Below are 19,549 nucleotides of genomic sequence, written 5' to 3'. Positions count from 1 at the left end.
GAATGGGAAAGAGCAAGACTGGCTTCAGCGATAAGTGGGGTTAAGAATTGGATAAAGGGTTTAGAGTCCTCTCATGGAATACTCAGGACTATAGATCCTTCACTTTCCACATAGACGAATCTAAGCCCTGAAATCGGTGGAGATCTTCATTTTACAGGTGGCCTGGCTCACGACGGTCATACTGATGGATGGGTATCAGGCTTTCATGATACCTGCAACCAAGTCGGACAAAGGAAGACCTAATGGGCGTTTTGCACTGGGGTAAAAATAATCTAAATGCTAAGCATTATGACTTAGGCACGGACTGTCTAGATGTTTGTGTGTGACGTTGGTGCTGTAGCCAGTAGGAATAACAACATACTAGTGACAACATATGCGATCCTTCAGAAGCGGGAGCACAAAAAATGTGCGTGAATGTGTGGAAAGGTACTTGTTAACTTGGAAGGAACACTATCCCATGGGAGCTGGGTCGATAGCGGGAGAATTTAACGCGCATTGCAAATTGGTTGAGGATGATTGGCGGATGGATAATGGCCCAGAGAAAGGGGAAGGCCCTGAAAATGCCTTTGCAACACATGATTATGAATTATTGCAGAAGGGACGTGGATGGACAGAATTACTATGTGATTACTAACTGGAGCCTCTTGTTCCTAGTATACATTTGAACCTAATTGAAGTAGTGACATGGAGGAGGCGGGCAAATACATCTTGTCTGGATTGTATTTTCTCTACCGTTGGATTGAGTGCGCTTATGACAAATTAAAGTATGGTACCTACCACACTGAGTGTCCATTGTAGGTTGGAGGCTACTTTCGGATGTGTGACCAAAACAAGAGTAATCCTGCACTGCACTGGCCAAATCTACAGTCAATTTGCAGGGCCATCCTATTATATGGTCATAAATTAACGTTGAGGAAGTGAACAGGCACCTAGTACAGAGATATCCGTCTCCTATCGATCTGTTTGAAGAACATGCTGGCGACTTAAGCACATTAATAAGAAATGTCTGGGCCCTGGTGCATAGGAAAACTGAGGTAGTGATTCAAGGTAAAGTGAGAATGCCGCTATTTTACACCCACATACATAGGGAGAAATTGTACTTCCGATGGAGTCCACAATAAAGAGAAACGACTGCCTTAAATTGAGAAGAAACAATTAAGGGGGGACTAATGACTAAGTACGAAAATTGGCCAAGATCACTCAACAAACTGGCAAATTGGTTATTCCATGATTAGGGCCAGTGACGTGCAAGCAATCTGGTACTTGTACAGGTCATACCTTGCGGCCATAGGTCCCTGAGATACCTGCGGTGCTAGCGAGGCAGACTGTACTAAACCTGTAAGGATGCTATACTGGGATGACTTGGCATTGGGGGGAGACATGGGAGCAATGGAGGAAATAGTTAATATACTTACCAAATTGAAACCATCACATGCTCCTCGGCCAGACGGCATAGAACATGCTGTTCTGCGGAATAATACTCACTACTGGGTGGAATACTTAAACTATATGTTTGCTGAAATTATCACCAGGGCGACTGTTACCTGGTGTAACTCAACACTGATGCCAGTCTATAAGAAAGGTGTTAACTATCGGCTCTTGTGAATGTTGGACTCAAGTAGCAAGGTGTTTGCCACAATCCTCTTGGTGAAACTGACTAGTTGGGCCAAGCAAAAAAAGGTTACTAGGACCTCTGCAGCTTGGTTTTAGAAACGGCTGCACCACTATACATGCACTGTGAGCATTACAATTGTTGGCAGCAGACGTACAGGAAGGTCAGGATGGGGCCCTGTATTTGTGCTTTGTGGACTACTCTGCAGCCTTGGACTGTGTGGATAGGTCAATTTTGTGGACCAAACTTGAGGGCATGGGAATCAACAGACACCTTCTGTTTTTCATCAAACAACTCTACCCTGACACCACAGTCTGTGTAAGACTATCCAAAGAAGGGGTGCTTTGCGGGTCGAATGCGACCAACCATGGACTTAAACAGGGGTGCGTTTTGGTACCCCTTTTATACAACCTATATGTGGCAGACATGGGTGAGGCTTTGTTGGCAGTTGGAGGTGGGAGATTGCCCATTCGCATTGCTGGCACTGCAGTCCCATGGATCACGTACGTAGAATATACCATGCTGTTAGACAGCACGCCGCTGAGACTGCAGCGATCCATAGATGCATTGGCCAAATTTGCAACAGTGAATCAACTTATGATAAATCACAAGACCAAGGTGCTTCATCTGCATGGTAAAGAGCGCCACCCGTTGGGGTATTAATGGCATACTGCTGAAGTTAAGATAGAAGTGATAGAGAGCTACCTATACTTAGGTCAGCCATTATTCACCAGTCCGACTGCTACAAATACAAGGCACATATAACATAGAAGGCCATATGTAGATGACAGGTTGTCAAGGGATACATCAGCAGGGCTGGTGGTGACTCTGTGGAGGGCCTTTTAGTCTAACACTGTCAGATCTGCTGTAATGGTTTGCCAAACAGGTCAGATATTATCGATCTTTAAAGCTGATGATGTACTTAACATTATGTGCATGACATGTCAATATTTAGGGTTTACATTTACCTCAAGGTTGACTGGGACACAACACATAGCAAAGCAGTGATTTTAAAATGTTGCAAGTTCGAGGGGGCATGTTTAGATTTGTAAGAGTATTTAAATCCCAATCTGATGCACTAGCCTTAAGAATGTATGTAGCAAAACCTAAGACCATAGCAAAATATGGCGCTAGTTTATGGGCATGTTCTAATTTGTAATGCCTTTGAACCTTTACAGGTATTCCCTGTCTCCTTTTTTATAAAGAAACACATGGTCCTGATACATGCTGCTGGTTATTTGATGGACTCTTCTGACATATCTTTGATGGTCACTCAATTTGAGAAATGTGTTGATGAACTGCATTCATTAGGTGATCCCTTGTATGATTTGTGTTTGGAAATTGAGGGTTGTTGATCTCTCCCGTGGGTCATGCAAGTCCAGCAAAAGCTAAGCTGTCAGCTTTGAATGTGGATAGACTTTGCTGTTGTCCGTCTAATATGTCTAGTGGAAGTAGACGTGAAGTAAAACAATGCAGCTTCATCACTATCATGGATTACTCAGAAGAGTGTGGGCCACTGATTGTGTTCAGGGACACAGTATTTGGCAGTCAAGCAGGGTATTGGATTCGAAGATTATTTGGATACCATAATCCATGTGTATGCATGTGCATTGTCATTCAGGACAAATATCTAAAAGTTTGCAATATTTACTGAGAAGTGGTGGGGACATATGCCGGCCATTTGTAATGAATGCAATGAATGTGATAAGACTGTAATGCATGTTATGCTTTTCTGCAATGGCTTTAAGGATCTGAGGGCAATGTACCTGATGCCACTGTTTAGGAATGCACATATTCGACAAGTCGAGGATGCAATTACGTTCTGTAAATCTACCGCAGACTTGACAATTACTCATTTTGTGGCCAAGTTTATTTATCATGCATGGACCAGAAGGGTTTGACAGGCCAATCATTTAATAATTCAAGGAAGCCTGCGATATAATATGAAAGACCTATTGTGTCTAGCATGGGATATGTGCATTAGTTGAGATACAATCAATCAATTGGCTATCAACATAATACCTAGGTTTTTGTGATTTTAACAATTGAACTGGTAACTCATTCTTTTAATTATTTGTTTGATTGTTCTATAAGATGTATTTGTTTACCCTTTTGGACTAGTTTAATGGACATGTAATTTTTTATTTGATAGTGTTTTTATAGGTAACTGTTTTTAACTAATCTGTGTATGAACTGAAGACTTTTCGAGAAAAAAAACTGTATGACATTAAGGGGCCGATTCATGGAACAAACGTGCGCCGAAAATCTTCGCGCAAGCCGGCGCAAGCAGGCGCAAGCGGAAAAAAAGAGGCGCATGCGTGCGATTCATGGAAGTCCCTGCGCGTGTCTTCCTCGGGATGTGCGCCAAACCCGTGCATGGCGCACACGTCACTGCAACATCCCGAAAGACGTGCGCGACGCGCACAGTGAAAGCACACAACCTCTGCGCATACACTAGAAAGTGGGCGGAACACGGGGCATAACGCGCGGAATGGGGAACAACTTGCGAAAACAAGGGCGTAACTGGGGATGTACTGCAGGGAAGCAGAGGGAACGCCCACACGCACCCGAACCACACGTATTCATGGAACCGAATAGGGCAAAGCCACGCACAGCGAAAGACACACACAAGCCGATACACGTCCGCCACACGAAGGCAGGCGGTAGAGTCCCTGCGCATTACAAAAGTGGCAACATACAGCAATTGTGCGAGCGGGGCACGTGTATTTCGGGGGTTCGCGTGAACTTACTCACGCGATCGGGCCTGGGGGAGCGGGCTACGTGTATTACAGGGGTTCGCGTGAACTTATTCACGAGATCGGGCCTGGGGGAGCCTGCTACGTGTATTTCAGGGGTGCGCGGGAAGTTCCACACGCGAATAACCTGGGCGCGTGTATTTCAGGGGTGCGCGGGAAGTTCCACACGCGAATAGCCTGGGCGCGTGTATTTCAGGGGTGCGCGGGAAGTTTTACACGCGATCGGGCTATTCGCATGTGGAACTTCACGCGAACCCCTGAAATACACGCGCCCAGGCTATTCGCGTGTAAAACTTCACGCGCACCCCTGAAATACACGCGCCCAGGCTATTCGCGTGTAAAACTTCACGCGCACCCCTGAAATACACGCGCCCAGGCTATTCGCGTGTAAAACTTCACGCGAACCCCTGAAATACACGTAGCACGCTCCCCCAGGCCCGATCGCGTGAGGAACTTCACGTGAACCCCTGAAATACACGTAGCCCGCTTGCCGTGCTGGTACAGGGTTAGCGCAGCCCTTTGCGCTGGATTGGGGATTTTGATGGCTTTTCCCTGCGCGGAAGGCGTTCTTGGGGGCGTAACTGGCGCTGCTGGAAGGTCGCTGCGCCACTGTGCGCCACGGCTGGTTTTGGTGGCTGGAATCCATGAATACGCTGTGCGCGGAAATGGGTTTTGGCGCACGCGGCTGGCGCAGGGATTCGCACGCGCACACTGTGCGCCAGCCGCGTGCGCCACTTGTGCGCTGAATTCTATGAATTACCCCCTAAATGTAATGATTTGTGTTAAAAGATTTTATTTTTGCAACAACATGAACTTTAATAGTTTTTTTTAATAATAACATTGTGCAATTACATTGTATATTCTAGGATCAGTAGTGTGTATGAACTTGTGTACCATAATGTTGCTGATTTCTCACACAGGTTGCTTGACCATATGGCTTTTCCATTTATTGTCACGCACAGTGGCCCTAAATGTAGGTCTTACTTTGAGGTTCTTCAAAAAGTTCACTGGGTGTAGCCTCATGATTCTTTAATGCGTAACAAAAGGGACTGCTCAAACTATTGGAACATGGGGTGGCGTCCTGCCACATCATTTCTAATGAATAATACTCTGCATTTACATTTGCTGCAAAGGTTAAGCCATTTAACATGCCAAGAATCAAATAAACTATATTCTTATGTTTCATGAAGGTATGAACAAAAAAGAGAATGTCAATAGTGACTATTAGCTGGTTTATTTAGCTGATGGGTTGAGTTTCCCATGATATTTTATAGTTTTTTTTAACAACACCACACATAGGACTCAATTCAAATTATTCACAAATGACCATCAGTTTGTCAATATATATACATAGATGCAGGGCAATTCTCCAACAAATATGATCACATAACACTTAGAAAGTGAAATTGTAAGCAGCGAACTAGAGCTAGTCTTCACAAGTAAATCCTGCAAGTTGTTTCCAAGGTGTGTTGGATATTTGGGAGGTAACCAAATCTTTGGTCATGTTTCTTTAATAACTCAGATTTAACAATATTTTACCACATAGATTGCATTTATGAATGCCATTTTTGAGTGATGTGGGCAGGTGACACATATCCCAGTGGGGTCCTGATACACATGTATATTTCTACAAAAGGGACTAATTACTTTGAGGTTGTTCACACAGTTAAACTAAGGCATTTGGAGCTAAGTGACTGAGTTGAAATTAAAAATTCAGCAATTAGTTGAAAGGGTTCAACACTAGACACAAATATGTTATATAGTGGAAAGTGCTAGTACAATTTGTTGTTTCTTTTTTATTGTTTTTTATTGTTATCATTTACAAATTTTGAATTTAACAAAGACATTTCCTTCCTGTGACGACTGATGAATAGTTTTCTCTTGTTTTTTTCACTTTGCTTGGTTTAGGAGAAGAGGTTCACTGTGTGGATTAGTTCTGTGCATTTAATGTTTGCATGATTTGAAATGCGGTGTTTCGAGCAGTTTGTAATACTATTTATAATATGAATTGTTTTATATGTGGATTAAACTTTTAAAAGATATTTTGAAATAAAAAAGAAAATAATCGTTTAGGCCATTATATTGTGTAGTTGGCTTGTTTACACTTACTTGACATGACTATAGCTTGTCTTTCAGTTGGGTTCGGATTCTTGTTCACTTTCCCTAAGGGGGGTCCCAGAGGGGACTTTGTGCTATTAGGGAATAGTCAAGAGGTGACAGGACTCTTTTCTAGAAATATTCTTTAAGAGGTGCACAGTCCTGTCCTCATTTTTGACAAAAAACAGTCCTCTTTAAGTATCTAACCCTGACACACATGTACAGTAACATGACTGCCTACTTCATAAATAGATACTGCATTATTAGAACACGCTGATTTGTCAGCCAAACGATCAAACGTACACAGAAGCCTGACTTATACTTCGAGGATTATTTAGCAGTCAATATGTGAAAGGAAACAAGATTGCCATGTAGCCTTTCCTACCCACAAGTTCAATAAACACAGCATTTGTAGTTACTTACACATATAAATCTAAAATGGAATCTGCTTTAGGACTGTCCCTGCCTAAGAGTACAATTGAATCGAGTGTACTTTGACTTACATTTATCTGATGTCTAATACAAATGGAGACCTTTGATTAAATTGAATTGATATACACACACACCACATTAACCCTAGCTCTTTTGAAGGAGATATCAAGTGGAAAATGCATTAGCCACTCAAAGTCGATCCATCCGTGCAGCTAATTTGACATGTAGCAGGAATATTAGCGGCACACTTGCAGTGCGTGGCATCTCTGAATGAAATGTGTTTTAAAACAGGGTTTCGGATCACAGAATGCAATGTGGTTTACGAAAATGTGTGAAAAGTCACTAAGAGCAGTACATACCCACTTGATTTTTCTTCTTAATCTCCCACATCCAATACTGTTACAAACCTGTACATCACCATAATGTAACTGACAGAAAGACCAATAATTTGAAAGCACTCCAGAAACCCCAAGAAGATTCCGCACCTTTTGAATAACCCTCATTTTCTCTCCACCTTGCTCCCCACCCACAAACACAAACTAGCCGCTCATGCACAGCTTTAAAAAAAAAGGCCCTCTTTCCAGACTTCTAACATCACAAACTCACACCTCGAACTACATCTGGCATGTGCAGCCTCTAGGCAACACGGGCCCGCCTCATACAAATGAGGAACACCTTCAGGACACGAAGCCTCTGATGCCGTATACACTCCTCACCTCTAAATCATTCAAGCATGTAGAAGTCAGGTTACTTAAGATCTGTAACTTTGACACAAAGGACGCCAATCTTGTCTTTCCCTCTTTTTCCAACTAAACAAATATGCCAACTCTCCTGCATATCTGACAGGGCACATGGAGGCCTGCAAATGGCAGCAGGGCATGGTACAATTCCAAATCCAAATCCAAATGACATAACATTAATCAAAATACATAAATGTGACATCTACTCATCTAGGTTTTGGAGTTTGTATTACATATGCATTGCAAACCACATCATCATAAATGTGTTGCCTATATTGAAACCTATTATGGCATGACACAGCCAATACAGGCAGTGGTTTAAAATAATTGAAAACTGCCTGTCAGAACTTATTTTGTTTCATTTTAATTGTTCTTTGCTTTATTTATTTTTTAAAATGTACATGTTGTTTACACTGCTGGAAATATTTGATTGAACTTTTGATTGAACTTCGCAAGCCAATGAATAATGAACATATTCTCCAAACTGTACTACTGTGTCATTCTGTGATAGAAAAGTTTACCATTCCTACAAATAGTAGAATATTCAGGCTAAATATGTGCATTGAAATTAAGTAAATGTTCATACAAAAGAGAATTTTAATGGAAATAAAATTGCTATACACCTACCTTTTTCCATAGGTTCCTAGGCGCTTTACTTTGACAAATACTAATTTGGGCGTAGGTCTCTTGAATATATCCCCTTAATTTTGATGAGATTTAGAAACTGCTATTTCTAGGAGTCACTCAAATTAGATTCACAGCCATTTGGTCATCTTGTAAAGAATGTCTCTATTTTCCACACTTCCAAAATCTGAAACAAAAAAGAGATACCTATTCATTAGACGCCTCTATGAAGATGTGGGACATCGGTAACATGCTTGATTTTGACCATTATAATTGTTATAAAGTGTGAAATATAACGATTGCATCAAAAAATGCAATGTATCAATACATGTGTAGACCATACTTAAAGAAAAGGCTAGGACAGACAAATGTATGTCAAATATTGCAAGATATGAAACAGTACATGCGATTGCAGGTAGATCACACCCTTTTGCAGAAAAGTGTTATCATGCATTACTTATTGTATAATAAATGTCCCCTTGGACATGTAATCAGAACAATATCTCTATACACATCGGTTTTTTCTCTATTTCTCTTAAAATATTCAATTAAGCACCAAAACTGAATGTTAACAATTGTAACCTGTTAACATGTCCGCTGGCGCCTGATTCTCATATATTTGGTCGTGAGCAAATATTGAGATTTTAAACTCTGCTGAGATGTTCATGTGGAAAACAAATTCACTATGGTTCACTCAATGGCATCTTCACATCTCAGACATGTATCGATCCTTCAAAACAATATCTATCCTCACATTCCCTAACATCTGTCGTCAAATAAGCCACCGACTCAAAGTAAAGCAAAGACTCCTTCAGGTATTCTTAGATCTCCTATTTATATATCTTGGCCTAAAATGGGATTTAAGTAACAATGTATGGAAGATAAAGAATGTAATACTAAAAAAAAAAGTAAATTGGACAATAGACATATGTACTTGTGCTTGAGAGTGACATTTGGTATCCCTTTAATAAGCTGTCTCATTGATGTATATCAACATGATGATGTTCTTAAAAAAATTCCTTCTATCCCTAATACCCGACTAATAAATCACATAAGACTCTGTCTATTGTTTCACCCCTAGGTCTCCTGTGAATTCAACAAGGGGTAGAAATGCGTGTACATGCACACCCTGCTCATAATCTGCACGGACAATCTGTGCTCAGTCACATACGCATTCTGGCATGCATTGATGGTGGGCAAAAAGTAAGAAATAAACAGTTACCAGGGGGGGTGCAAGTAGCCAAGAGTGCTAAATGTCTTTATTGCAGTTTACATCAAGTTGTAATGGAAAGAAATACACTGGGTCCCATCATCCAGGCTAGAGGTCCCCAACAGACTGAATTGGAACCTTAACATAGACTTACATCCAGACATTCTACAATGACACACCAACATTTGCACATGCCACTCACGCACAGGAAGCACTATACAACAGAGCCCAACCACAAATGGAGGATAATACATTCATATCTTAGGGCAGTTAAGGGGTACACTATGGGTATCTTCATTCTAGTATATGATAGATGGGAGAGATGGGTGAATGGAGACTGTGCTGCTATGTTAAGTAAGGTGGATGCATAACATAGTCTGACTAACATGCATGTTTATATTGTTGCTGTCAGCCTTTTCTCATTTTAAATATCAGTTCATTGGCGAGCAAAGAGGAGGGAGGCAGGAAGGAGAAAAGGGATCACTACCAACACTGAGTTTCTGCAGCCTGTATCACCAACCTCCCTCAACATAGCTGTCAACTCTGCAGAGTCCATGGCCCTCCCACCTTCCACAAAGCTCATCTAGAAAAGATACACCTCTGCTATTACCACATACACATTCTAGCAGACCCTTTGCACTTGCATAAGCCCCCTGATACAATATTCTGAAAGTAACCATCTGTTGCACTCTCCCCACGCTACAATCTTCTTCCCACCAAACCTGACTGAAGCTCGGTTAGCATGTGCTTAGCATGTGCACAGGACATTTGTTGTGCACATGCTCAGTCACATCATCTTTTTGGGGATTTAAGGAAGGCAGAGTTGAAAACTTTCCCAAGGTTCTACGCTTCATTAACAGTTTTAGTGGTATTAACTAGGAAGGTAGGCCAATCAAAGTGATACATACTGTGATGTAGATTCCTAACACAATCATGTCTAATACCTGTTCGGACAAAGGTAGCCTGGTTTCAGACAATCTTGCATCTCAGATAAACATCAGGTTATATTAGGGTCAATTACTATTTCTTGGTGGCTTCAGTGCATGATTGGAGTACTGCCTTCAAACGTGTGGAATTGTAGCGTGCACTGATCATGGGAGGTAGCTCAAATGTGCATATGAAGATGCAAGAGCCCTGGTGAGAGGGTTGAGTTTGTGGTTTCTCTGCAAGTCAGTATATGGGGAGCAGCAATGGAAGGACAGGAATGGGAGTAGTTTTGAGGACTTATTTTATCAAAACAAGTGCACTAGCGTTGACTCCTGTGTAATCCCATAGTCACTGTAGTAGGACAGAACGTATAACTGTTTCATAGGCCATTGAGAGATCAAGCAACAAGTTCTCAAATTTCTAATCTGGTCCATTATGTGCCCCTACTGGCTTTGAAGTGAGAAGAGAGTCAGGAAAAAATTCTCTGGGCCAGATTCTCAAAACTGTTTTTGGCACATGTGAGATGATACTCTCGCGCATCTCCTCACCTGCACCAAAAAAAAAAGATTTGGCCAATTCAGGAAGGACATCTGCCTGAGTGAATCTTAGAATTCACAAATGGGATGTAGTTTTAAATGTGCACGAATCACAGCCTTTCCCCTGTGCATGTTCAGAACAGATGCAAGGGGAGGCGCACATGATGGCAGGGCCGTTTCTGACAACGTCATGGCTTGTTTGTGAAGAGCGATTGTCGCCCTTCAAACTGCAGCTGTTACACTAGCATTTCCATCCCCAAAAGAGCATTTCACCGCCATTGGGACCTTTAACGGCCAATCTTGGTGAAATGCACTCCCAGCAACTATGTGGTTGCCGGGAGCAAGTCATGCGTTAGTGTTTCTAGCATTCTCCCAGCCCTAACGTATGCTAGGGGGATGGAAAACAAATATTTGCGCTGCTGTCCAGCTCCTCCTGAAATGCTCAGGCCACCGTTTGAGAGTAAGGTGACCTGAGCAGGAGCACTTTCTCTGCACTCCTTTCATTTGCGCTAATTTTTGAGAATCTGGCCCTCTGATTTACTTTGATGTTGCACTTGGAGTGTCACCTCATTTTAAAGTATTTTTGGCAGCAAAGGGGTGATAGTTGGTCTGATCATTCCTCTCTACGCCAAATGTGTCCAGGAGGGGTATAAACAATGCATCTGCCTGAAAGGGGAGAGCAAGCGTGAAGATATAGGTGGAATCATCTTGAAGTGTCAAAACTGTCTTAACATTGTATTTAATTTATGTCACCAATCTTGAAGGCTAAGAAAGATCTTTTGCTTCTCCTTGAACAAAAGCACATACGGCCAAATGCATACCTAAGCATGCATCAGCAGTGGGATATAGAAATAGTCTGATTATGGCTAACAACTCCGATGTTCACTATTATCTGCTGACAACATTTGAAATGTTGGAAAGAGTTAATTGTGGATGGGAAATGCACTCATTATCACACACTCTGGTGACCTCCGTTCCATGCTCTTACATAGGAACTGAAGACCAGATGAAACACAAAATTGCATTTTGAGCAGTAAAAATAAATACTTTTTCCCACTACATATTCATCTGAAGTTCTGAGCCACATCAGCAAGGCATTGTGGGTATGCGAGCCAGACACATCTCAAGACTGCAGACAACTACCTACCTGCTTTGACCCTTATTAGGGATATGGCCCCGTGGCATTTCTGGCTCGGCTTAAATGGATTATTACACTTTCACATTTCAAGTGAATGTTTTTTTTTCACGCCTTTATAAACCCACCATAACTTTGCTGGTGTTTGCTAATACATCCCCAATGCTCCAACCACACGTTTGTCAGACTATAATACACTGGTGATCCCTAAAAGGGATCAAGTCTTTTATGTAGTTATATGCATTCTTGAGAAAGTTGTTACTTATGCAATTTGTAAGTTCCCCTTAACAAAACACATGTTTTCTATCATTATTTTTGGGGATACGTGTGATGCTGAGCCCACATGACTTTGTGATGAACAATTCCAACATAGGGCAATACCAGGTGCAGTGGCAGAAAACAAGCAAATGATTGGGGACTATTATCAATCAAGCAGAGCATGAATGGGTTTACTTACCTTCGAGAGAGTCAGTGAGTGAATGAATGCGTGCATGAGTACGCAGGTTACATGGTGAGTCACAGGAACTCTCAACATTCTAATTTCTAAAATGTATACAGCATTTCTCTGCATAGTTTATTTATTTATGTATTCATATTTGTAGAGCGCCCAACAGCCCGTAGGTATCTTGGCGCTCGTTGCAGAGTGAAGCTTAGTTACAAGAGTCAAACAATGTTTACATTGTTTTGTACAGACAAAAATATTAGTTAGGTGGCATGCGAATGATTTAAGATTTGCATCCTGCCCTTGATGTAGAGAAAGTGTCATGTTCGTTCTTAGACAGATGTCTCGATGCACAATATGCTTTACCTTGCTATGTGGAAATAAACACGATTAACATTGGAATAATAGGAATATAAATTTAGATTTGCACATAATCTAAAACCAGTCGTCTGGCCTGGACGTCATCTTGCCCTGATCACATTTATATGGGTCACATGCCACGACATGTATGTTTGGGAGATAAACCTGTCATCTGATAGTATTGTTTCTGAACATATGGTTGCTAAAATGTTGACTTAGTCCTAAAGAAATTATTCGAAGTTACAGCATCTTGGGTGTGTTCATCATCCCGCTTAATTACATTTGGAAATGCCAGTGTGACCTTCAAAGTTTAGGAACTTCTATTACTTTTGTCATGAGTAAAAAAAAAAAAACACTAGAAAAGTTGGTGCTTAATTAGCACCGACTGTGCTAACAAAGAACTCAAATGCGGTGCTACATCTCATCCTGTCTTATCTTCGAAGAGGCCATGATCCCCCATATGTCATATCAAATCAGTATCGGTCTGCCCTTTGCACTGTAAGGCAGAATTTATTGTATTTCTATTTTAACATTTATTTAATTTCAAATCCTTAACTCAAATGGTGCTACAGGAACAGCATTGTTCAATGCAATTACTGCACAAATTCAAGTTGCAAGTTCAAAGCCTGCCATATAAACGCCATTCACCACCTCAATGCTATACTTGCACACTTCACAACATTTTTTACTCTCCACAAGTCAAATATTACTAGTCTATGCCTAGTGGCAAGTGCACATTTTGCACCATTCGTGAGATCCTCTATGAACTGGCTGATGTTTCCTCCTGTATCCTCACACCCACCTCTAAACTCCTGTTCCTGGGTGACTTAAACATCCACTTTCACTCCTCGGTCACGGCATCCACCCTCTTCCATGACCTCTGCACCCTGCTGTCCAATCTCCCCACTGGTCCTACCCACTTAGCAGGAAACACTGATGATGCCTTCATCCACACTGATCTTTCACCCCCCCACTGATCACTGCACTCTCCTTATCAGAACTTTCTATCCTCTGTTCTCACCTAAGTCCTCTCTGACTGCACCCCCCCTATCCCTGCCAACCTCGTTCACAAACATCCATCTGATGAAACAAGTGTCAGAGGCTGCCTTTGCATGTACCTTCAACCCCCCTCTCGACCCACGACAGACTCTACCTCTGACTCTGCTCTCAGCAACCTCCATCTTGCAATCACTAATTCCCTTGACATTCTTGCCCATTCATGAGGATTTGTCTGAAACATGCCTCCAAGCGTAACACCTGGTACAACTCTGAACTTGCAGCCCTGAAATGTGAGTGCTGAGTTGCAGAATGGAAGTGACTCACCCTCTGATGAACTGACCTGTCGCCTGTTCCAAAGGCAATACCGACTTTCCATCTGCTCTAAGAAAAGGGCCCACAAACAGGCCCGCGTCTCGGGTGCATCCAACAACACAACTAAACACTTTAAAATCTGCAAGGAACTAGTCAACCCTTCAGCAGTATCCTCCTCACCCCTTCCCTCCCTGTCCCGCTGCAAGGCACTGGCCACACACTTCACTGCAAAAACTCAGGACATCCGTAACACCCATGTTTACCCCTCCCCTTGCCCCACGTCTCTGCCTCTTATAGCCTCCCATCACCCCTATGCCTCTCTCTCCTCCTTCTCTCCTATCACACCTGATGATGTCACCAGAGTTTTCTCCTCCAAACAGGTTTCTCCCTGTACATCCAGAACCATTAATGATGATATTGGTTGACCTGCCCCTGCACTTGCTGATTTCTGCAACCACTCTTTGCTACTGGATATTCCCCCTCCTCCCTCAAGCACTCCCTTGTGTGCACCCTCCTGAAGCAACCTTCTGCAGACCCATTTTGTCAAGCCTACTACCGCTGCATATCTATCTTCCCCCTTCCGTGGGAAACTCTTGCAAAAGCTTTTCTTCCCCCAACACATGCAGCACTCTTAACTTATTGGTTGCCTACACGACCATCAAATTGGATTCCAAGCATCCAGAGACACGGAAACTTCTGAACATGTGTGAGGCACTGCTTGCATCTCTTAACTCCATCTCTCCAGCTGTTCTCGTTCTACTTGATCTCTCCTCTGGATTTGATACAGTCCTCCACTCCATCCTCATAAAACAGCTCCATGATACCCTAGGTATCTTGGAGCAGGCATTGGACTCGCTGACCTCCTTTCTCGATGACTGTCCATCCCAGGTCATTCTGGGCTCTTTCTACTTCCCCACCTCTATCTAAACCTGTGGCGTCACCCAGGGCTCCAATCTTTTTCCCTGGCTCTTTAACACCTATCTTGATCCGCTTGCACCCCTCATTTCTACCTTCTCCCCCAACTTCCATTGTTATGCCAATGACACACAACTGTTCTTCAAACATTCTTCCTATCCTCTCCTTACTTCCTCCATCATTCCTGACTGCCTATCTGCCATCCCTTCCTGCTGTATCTCCAATGGTCTCTGGCTCAATGCCAGCAAGCCAGAAATCCTTCCTATTGGGACTCCTGCTCCCTCTTACTTCCCCTCACTCTGACCTTCTTCAATGGGCTCCCCCCTTCCCCTTCTTCTGAAGCCAAAAACATTAGAGTCATCTTTGACTCCTCTCTCTCCTTCCTCTACCACATTCCGCACCTTGCCAAGAAGGTCTAGTTTCAGCAGAACCTCCTCAAAGGAATTCTTCCTTTCCTCACTTTCCCCATGAAGCTCAATGTCTCTAGAGTGCTGGTTCTCTCTAGGCTAGACTACTTCAATAGCCTTTCCTTAATCTACCCTATTCTTCTATATGACCCCTCCAGCTAACACCCTCAAACCCAGGGACCGCATCTCTCCAGGCCTAAAATCTCTCTACTGGCTCCCGGTTGCAGCAAGGATCACATTCAAATCCCTCTGCATCATCCATAAGGTAGACTGCAGCAAACGTAATCTACAACTGTTTCTCACTAAATACTCTCCTAGATGTGTACGTTCCTATGGCACCAACTCTCTGTGTGTCAAGCGTTTCTCTAAAGAGCGAGCTGTTGGCTGGCCTCTTTCCTCGGCAGGCTCGCTCCTATGGAACAGCCTCACCCTTCCTCTTCATCTTGAGCCAGATCTTCTAAAATTCTGGAAGTTCCTCAAGACCTTCCTTTTCACTTTCTCCTTCCCTTCCTCCCTCCTCTGCTAACCCCACAGTTTCTGTGATTGGTGACCAGGGCCCTTATGTGTTCTCTTGAGAGCCGGCCTCCTACACCCAGTCGCCTTCAGCCTCTGCCCGCTCCCAGAAGAACCTGCCTTGGCACCCACTGGTCTATTCCACTACAGGCATGTACTTACTTATTTATTGGCAGCTGACCACTCCCACCGTGTTACTTATCAGCTGCTCACTCCCTACCACTTCCTTCTTTGGTACACCTAGCACTTAACCCCCCAACTCTCTCTTCCCTTCTCTCGCTCTCTCTCTGCACTTGCACATTCTGAATAATCACACAGGCTATTAGGTCTGCCTCTATCTTTCCTTGTTATATTTGCAAGGCACTCCCATGTTCCCTCCCTGTTGCCCTGTGGGCGCTTTGAAACACAATTAACTTGATGTATAAGCGCCTTACAAATGCACAATTCCATAAAACATCCAAAAATAAATCCAGAATACCTAAGATAATAATTTAAAATATAGGAATACACATAATATACTGAATACAATTAACAAGAAGGAACCTGAAAAAAATAGGAGGAAGCAGTTTGTAAGAAACATATTTTAAACCTTTACAGTCAAGAGGCTACTGCAGAGAAAGCCTGATTGTAAAAGGCCACCCCAAGCTTCTAGGTATTTGCAGATAAATTGTGTCTCTACTCCATGTTGTGCTGCATCCTTTGGAGACATCTAGATTTTTCCGCCAAATAATTCAATTGACTCAGGCCAGGCAGTATGAAAAATTGCCATCTGTCAAGGGTGCCAAGCCCTGTCTTTTTTGATTTGTATTCAATAATAAAATGATGCAAGTAATTGCATCTCTGAAAGGATAATCTGCAGATCAGATTCCCCTTTTTATATGAACTCCATGCCAAAAGCCTAGTATGTACCAGTGTCCTGCTGCATCAGTATCCTGACCTGCACGCCTGCTCTACCTGTGGCACAGAGCAGGGTCAGAGATTGCAGATGCCCAATTGACTGCAGCATTGAAAGATATGCCTCTGTTGCACAGGGGCTTCCTTTAAGATATGCATCCCTGTACAAAAACTACAATGGGGGCAGGATAATCTCTAAAATAAAAGCTATACCTGAGTTTAGGCATAATGCATGCCACTACATATGATCATTGCCAGGACATCCCAATTAATATTGCACATGTGCCAGCTCCTGTAAATCAGCTCTGCTGCAGAAGGCGATGTGTATTCTGGTCAGCTGGGAGTCACCCACAAAATAGCAGGGCAGGAATCTGAAGGGTTGTGTCTACTCTTTGATCTCTTTGTAACATCCTCTGCCATAGAGAGAGCTGCACATCAGTCAGTTGCACTGGGCCTGGGCATCAAGGGAGCACACCCATTCAAAATGAGTAGGCTCACACCAGGGTACTGCATCTCTATGGCCTTTGTTCTCAGTGACCGTTCAAGAGAGTGGGATCATGCTAGGCTAGAAGGCTCTGGTCAATGAAAGGAGCTTCCAACATTTTGGATCTTGTTTTCCCTCTCTCTCTCTTTCCTGTGCCCTTAACTTCCCCTAAATACTTTGCGTGGGACTTCAGAAGGTCAAAGTCCACTCTATTCAATTGCAAGGATGAGAGCACTACATCCGGCTAGTTTTTGTCCAATCACCCGGGGACTGTTGCCTTTAAAGAAGGGGTTTCCCACTCCTTCTTCAGGTTTTCTCAGATCTTCTTGGATCCTTAAAGGCAACAGATTCTCTCTGAAGAACTCACTGGACTTCCTTTGGGAGAGTTGTACTTTCCAAAGCCTTCAGCCTGAGGTGAAGAAGGAATCATCCAAGAAAGAAGGAATACCCACTCGCAGGGCACATTGAAAGTGACATCTGCTGTGGGTTAGGACCTACCGCTCTGCACCAGAATCTCCTAAATTGCAAAAGCAGAGCCTGAACAGAACCACCCTGTCCTCAAGTCCCTCAGAGTGGGCATAACAGCAACCAGAGGGCCAGACCAGCTGAAGCTTCCTGTTCTACCACACCAAACAGGTGACTCTCTGTTTACCACACTTAGAACAAGAAGGACATAACTGGCACTGGTTGCTGTGCTCCTCCACCATTTTGAACTTGCTTGTGCTTTGAACCAGCTCACCACTGCATTGTGTCCTAGCTAAAGCTTGTCACCTTCTAGGCCTGCAGCAACTGATTGATGCCAGGACTTGAACTGAATCTCTCGCAAGTCACACACCAACTCTGACTCGGGGTTGGAACCATGGCTCAACCCACCTAGCTCTTGAACTGCCACCTCAGCAAATGAACATCAACCCACCCAAGATCACCACTTCGATGACCAACGGACACCGATGTGCACGATGGAGCGTCACTCATTGACCACCTGGCCAACTGCAAAGCCTTCCTGGGACTGCTCCAAACTTCATCCTTGAGAGCTACCCTTTGACTGCACAGAGTGGCCCCCTTTTCCTCTACTCGATGCATGCTTGCTGCTTGGGCCCACACGATTCAAACATGCCTGTACTGATCTTGATCTATTCACATATCCATTAAATATCAGTCTGAGTTCGACAGTCCACCACAAACAAAATCTGGGTACTGTTGACTTTGAACTGCCCCCTCTGTCCCCTTGGTCCCTAGAGACTGGTAGGGTCACAATTTTTCCTGTTTACATTCAAGATATCCCTTTTGGCTAGTCATTTACCTACCACTCAGAGTGCTACCTTCTCCAGTATGTTGCTTCTTCTCTGTTCTTCATCTGGGGTGGGTTTTGTTCTAAGAGCAGATGTTGTGGTTCATTAAAAATATTTATATTTTTGGGCTGTGATACTCTGTTGTTTGGGCCACTACTGGATCACCTTCACACTCATCATAAGAACATAGCCTTCCCTCTGCCACAAAAGGCGAAGGAGGTATATCGCTTAAATGTCACTGTTTTACCTTTTTGAGTGCGTTGTCGTTTGGTTTGCAGAAGTGTGAGGGTTTAGTGGGCATTTTAACCCCTACTTTCCTTGTACTCCTGTGTAGCAGAATCCTATTCATCATAGAAAGCCTATACTTTATATGACAATGTGGGGGCGACTAGTGTTGTTGAACCAATGAGGTTACCATGTGATCACATGCCCACGAACCTGCTATCAAAGGTAAAACAAGAAAGATGAGCTAAAGAGACTTCAGCCATATAAAAGCAAAATGTATTACGCAAATGCAGGCTGGATAATGCCAGGTCCTGAACCACGTTTTGAAACTCAGGTAGCACAATTAAAGGTCTGATTGGACACATTAAGTACAGTTGATAAAGCAATGCTTTGTTGATTCTATAAATGTGGGCTACAATGCGTTAGGTGGACATGCATGTCTAGGAGGTCCACCTGGAAAAAGGGGTGGGGAGATATGGTGCAAGTGATGTGAAGAAAGTCTGTTTTTACTGCATTGAGCAGCTGAAAATGAAAGGAAATGCAATCCTCAGTGTCACAGATACAGTCCTGCAGCAGAAGGATGTCATCCACGCAAACATACTATAGGATAAATCTGTGTTTCATTAGCATGTTTTTG

General features: G+C 43.1%; 1 protein-coding gene across 6 annotated transcripts in view; it reads right to left on the bottom strand.

Annotated features, from left to right (window-relative positions):
* The window catches only part of LRFN2 (leucine rich repeat and fibronectin type III domain containing 2), a 2,062,896-nt gene that overhangs the window by 1,561,062 nt on the left and 482,285 nt on the right, over positions 1-19,549 (bottom strand). For all 6 annotated transcript variants that reach the window (XM_069608743.1, XM_069608745.1, XM_069608741.1 and 3 more), the window contains exon 2: positions 8,265-8,448. The gene's annotated coding sequence lies outside the window, so the exon portion shown is untranslated. The remainder of the gene's footprint in view (positions 1-8,264; positions 8,449-19,549) is intronic.

Source organism: Ambystoma mexicanum, chromosome 4q, assembly GCF_040938575.1.
Source record: "Ambystoma mexicanum isolate Mex_15411 chromosome 4q, UKY_AmexF1_1, whole genome shotgun sequence".
In the NCBI taxonomy this organism is placed as follows: domain Eukaryota; kingdom Metazoa; phylum Chordata; class Amphibia; order Caudata; family Ambystomatidae; genus Ambystoma; species Ambystoma mexicanum.
This window is presented reverse-complemented; position numbering and strand designations above follow the sequence as displayed.